Source organism: Lynx canadensis, chromosome B2 (genome assembly GCF_007474595.2).
Source record: "Lynx canadensis isolate LIC74 chromosome B2, mLynCan4.pri.v2, whole genome shotgun sequence".
Lineage (NCBI taxonomy): Eukaryota > Metazoa > Chordata > Mammalia > Carnivora > Felidae > Lynx > Lynx canadensis.
Genome location: NC_044307.1, coordinates 25,197,687 through 25,201,478, shown reverse-complemented (window position 1 = coordinate 25,201,478; position 3,792 = coordinate 25,197,687). Strand labels below are relative to the sequence as shown.

Here is a 3,792-nt window from a genome sequence, read left to right as displayed (position 1 = left end):
GTATGTGCACAGAAATAAATCTGGAAAGACATATACCAGGTGTGAACTGGTTACCTATGAATGGTGAGACCAAGTGAAATGATCCTTTTACTTATATGTATATGTCTTTCTACAATAAAAGTGGATAATATGCCTAAGTAAGGAAAAAGAAGTTTTGTTTTCTGTTAAGAATGGATTTTTAGCAATCCGATGATGTAAAGTGAAATGGTTACAAAACTGTCAAATTAGGAAAGATTAGCCGTGCCAAACATTAGGTGAAGCAAGATAGAACTGGTTTTAGAAGGCACAGAGCATTTGGATTCCTTTTCCATTGCATTATATCCAAAGTTGAGATTTCCAGGGTGGGAGCAGATCTAAAATTCCTGACCCACTCTCCCTCTAGAGTGGTAACATGCTTGGCCAGAGACATCAGCACCAAACCCTCCTGCCCTTTGCTTGCCTACTTCATATTCTCCTCACCCTGTGCTGACAGGGTTTTTATTGATTCTGGCCCGACAGCTGGGCTGTAAAATGTCACATAGCACGGATGATGCACGTTCACCCTGGAACATTTTTCATTCCTCAGCAGTCTGTAGCCCAGCCCTTTGCCAGCAGCTGTGAGGCCAAAACTAATGACTTGGAAGCAGGTTGAGGTCCATGGGCATCTCAGATGGGAAAACCACCAGGCAGAGGTTCCTACCAGGGGGCATAGTACTTATAACAAAACGCAGTTCAGCAAAAATTGGCTGATGGAGAAGTGATTGAGACCATTCTCTACGCTTAAGAAACTTCAAGTGTAGCAGAGAGAGAAGCAGAATTTCAGTGTAAAATTGTCAGAACCAAGGGGGTGCAGGAAATCCACGTGGGCGTTCAGAAAAAACGGATTGGGAAAGGGGAGTCACATCTGGAAATGGATGGGTGAGGAATGAATGTCTACAGGAAGAGGGATGGAGCAGGTGCCAAGGGTCAGAACTGCTCAGCAGGAGATTGTGGGGACAGAAGTATAGTACTGGGCAGGGCTGGAGGTAGGGTGAGCTGTCCCTGAGAGGGTAAGTCCGCTTTCAGCAGGTATCAGAAGTGCCATATTAGGGGGCTTCCACATATACTGTGTGGAAGCAGAATTGTAAGAGAAATAACAGAAGGTCAGGTTTCATTTCCAATAATGACTCCTGCCACAGTCCAAGGCATGGGTGGGAATTTTTCTGTGTTACACAGTGCCTCTGATGTGGTAGGTGCTCAGTAAATACCTGTTGAATGAAAGATCAGTGAATAAAGGAAAAGAAAAAGTTCCTTTTTAATAGGCTTAGTGGGTTTGCAGCAAAAAAAGTAGATTATGAAATTCTCCAGACAGGTGGGGTGGGGGCGGGGGAATGTGACACCGCTGTCACAGGCACAACCAGGTGCAGCTTTGTTTCATTTTGTTTTTAATATGCTGATGTTGCCAGGGAAAGGTTTATCCTGGGAGCTCCAGACCTAGAATGTGTCAAAACTCTACCGACAACATTATCTAGAGCCCTGCTACTCACAGGATGGTCTGGGGGCGGCAGCAGCATCCACTGGGTGCTTGTTAGAAATGTAGGGCAGCCAGCCCTGTCCCCAGCTGAGTCAGAATCTGCATTTTAACAAGTGCCCCGGGGTGGGGGAGGGGGAGAGCAGGCAGTCTAAAGTTTGAGGTGTCAGTCTGGGTGTGGAAGCTATGCCCTACGTGAGGAGTCATCAGGAGGACCTGGGAGAGGGGAGAAGAGCTAGAAATCCCCATTTCCCTACTTCTCTCCTGAGGCTCCAAGTGGGACCTAACAGGAATCTATGAGTTTCTTCCCAAACCCCAGCAACTTCACACAGTTCAACCTCACACTTGCCTGTTTTTTTTTCCTTTTTTTTTTTTTTTTTGCCTATGAAAATGTATTACTGTCGTGTGTGCACCATCAAACTTAAGATCCTGGTCTTTCTTTCTTGCCTTTTATACAACCAAAACAGAGACTTTGGCTACTTTGACATCCTTAATGTCTCCAGGAATGTCACTGACAACATGATCTTTGCAACCAAATCCAGCCACCAGAACTTCCATCATTTTCCTCAATAAAATTCAAACAACCATCATTGGGTACAAAGGCTGTGATTATTTATTTATTTCTTGCCTTTCTTGATCACCTGGACCCTGACGCACTTTCTGATACAGAATTTGGCTGTTTGTCTTCAACCCCTACTTTTTCCAACACAATTTCTCTTGCAGAGGAAGCACCTCCAAAATGGTTGGCCTTCGAGGCTGTGCCCAAGCTCGCTTGTGCTGTTCATCACACCACCTCTGATCTCAATGGTGGCTATGGAGCTTCCTGGCAGTACTAAAGCCCCCAACACTTGCCCGTCCTGCTGGCACCATGGGCCTGAGCCAAAGAGCTCAACCTTACACTTTGGGAGTGCCCACAATGAGGCTCGTCCGTGCCCTCTCCTCACTCAGCTACTGTGTGTGTGTGTGTGTGTGTGTGTGTGTGTGTGTGGTGTCACCATCCCTCTGCTCTCTGACTTGAGTACCAGCCATGCCTCCTGAGGACAGACAGGTAGGAGGCTTGGCTGGGAGGGCACTCTGTTTAAGAGATGACAGTTCTGGGGTGCCCGGCTGGCTCAGTCGGTTAAGTGTCCGACTCTTGATTTCGGCTCAGGTCATGATCTCACGGTTCATGAGTTCGAGCCCTGCTTGGGATTCTGTCTCCCACTCTCTCTACCCCTTCCCCACTTGTGCATGCTTGCTTGCACTCTCTCTCTCTCTGTGTCTCTCTCTTTCTCTCAAATCAATTAAGTAAACATTAAAAAAAGAGAGAGATGACAGTTCTTCTGTACGTGTTTAATGCTATCCATAGTCCTGACCACAATCAGTAATAATATCAAATACTGGGAGTGCCTGGGTGGCTCAGTCAGTTAAGTGTCTGGCTCTTGATCTCCACTCAGGTCATGATCTCACGGTTTGCTTGGGATTCTCTCTCCCTCTCTCTGTGCCCCTCCCCTACTCACACGCTCTCTCTGTCTCTCTCAAAATAAATAAGTGAACATTAAAAAAAACACTGCTATTTTAGCACTGTTCTAGGTACACAAATGCACTGTTCTAGGTATTGCATTTGTATATAACCTTATAGAACAGCCATCATGACCATTCCTAGTTTAATGATGCAGAAACTAAAACCCAGAGAGGTTAAGTAACTCGCCCAAGTCACACAGCTTATAATCAGAACGATGCCGGATTATCGTTTGGGCACCAGTGGCAGAGCTGCTTGATGCTCTATTGGACAAAACCTTCAGCAAAAGAGCTTTGCTCATTTATTGTTGGACATACGAGCTAAAAGCTAGAGAAAGCATTCAGAAGGAGCTTGGGACTTAGTGAATAGCTTAAAAATGAGTTAAAACATGGGGCGCCTGGGTGGCTCAGTCGGTTAAGCGTCCGACTTCAACTCAGGTCACGATCTTGCAGTCTGTGAGTTCGAGCCCCGCGTCAGGCTCTGGGCTGATGGCTCAGAGCCTGGAGCCTGCTTCGGATTCTGTGTCTCCCTCTCTCTCTGCCCCTCCCCCGTTCATGCTCTGTCTCTCTGTGTCTCAAAAATAAATAAACGTTAAAAAAAAATGAGTTAAAACAGGACATATGGATCTGGCTATCCAGCTCACTGCAGGGTAGATGTGTTCCCTGGAACCAAGGTGCTCCTACTAAGTCCCCATAACTGAGGCATAATCAGTCCCAAACTCCAGCCCATGCATCTGGGACAAATAGAGGCATCTTTACTGAAAGATGCTGTTGTCGTGAACAGCCGGTTGACTGTGTGTGTG

General features: G+C 46.4%; 1 pseudogene; it reads right to left on the bottom strand.

Moving 5' to 3' along the window:
• Window positions 1-1,910: 1,910 nt before the first annotated feature.
• On the bottom strand, window positions 1,911-2,359 carry LOC115513291 (annotated as a pseudogene).
• Between the last annotated feature and the right edge of the window lie 1,433 nt (window positions 2,360-3,792).